The sequence below is a fragment of the Octodon degus genome, unplaced genomic scaffold (genome assembly GCF_000260255.1).
Source record: "Octodon degus isolate 3935 unplaced genomic scaffold, OctDeg1.0 scaffold00064, whole genome shotgun sequence".
Taxonomy (NCBI): Eukaryota; Metazoa; Chordata; class Mammalia; order Rodentia; family Octodontidae; genus Octodon; species Octodon degus.
The window spans coordinates 1,253,281-1,253,801 of NW_004524640.1; positions in this window are offsets into that span (position 1 = coordinate 1,253,281).

Below are 521 nucleotides of genomic sequence, written 5' to 3' on the forward strand. Positions count from 1 at the left end.
GGAGGGCACTCCCTTCTGTTATTTTTAAAATAAATCTGAGTGCCTTTTGAAATGCCATAATACAATGCTGTAGAAGTTTATATAAATGAATGCTATCTCACATAGTGCTTGGCACATAGTTTGGGGAAAGAAGAAAACCTGTAAGAATCTGACTTTGAGGCAAATTTTTTCCTTCCATGGCCTATAGCATAGCTCCCACTGAAAAAACCCTGCCAAAAATATCCAATAAATTTAACCAAGGAAATAAGGTTCTATGCAACACACAGTTTCTGGGAGTCTGAGATGTCATAATTGAAGACACAATTATAATTTGGACACAATTTGTTTTCAAAGTATTCAAGATAAAAATATTGAGTTTTGCTAACAGCCACCTGCAGAGCATAAAGGGTGTACACACTTCATAAAAAGTTACTGATGATAACACATAAATTCTGCTCAATACACGTTTTGTAAGTTTTACAAAGAAAGAATAGAATAGAATTTTCTTTTTTTTTAAATTTTATTTATTTATTTATTTATTT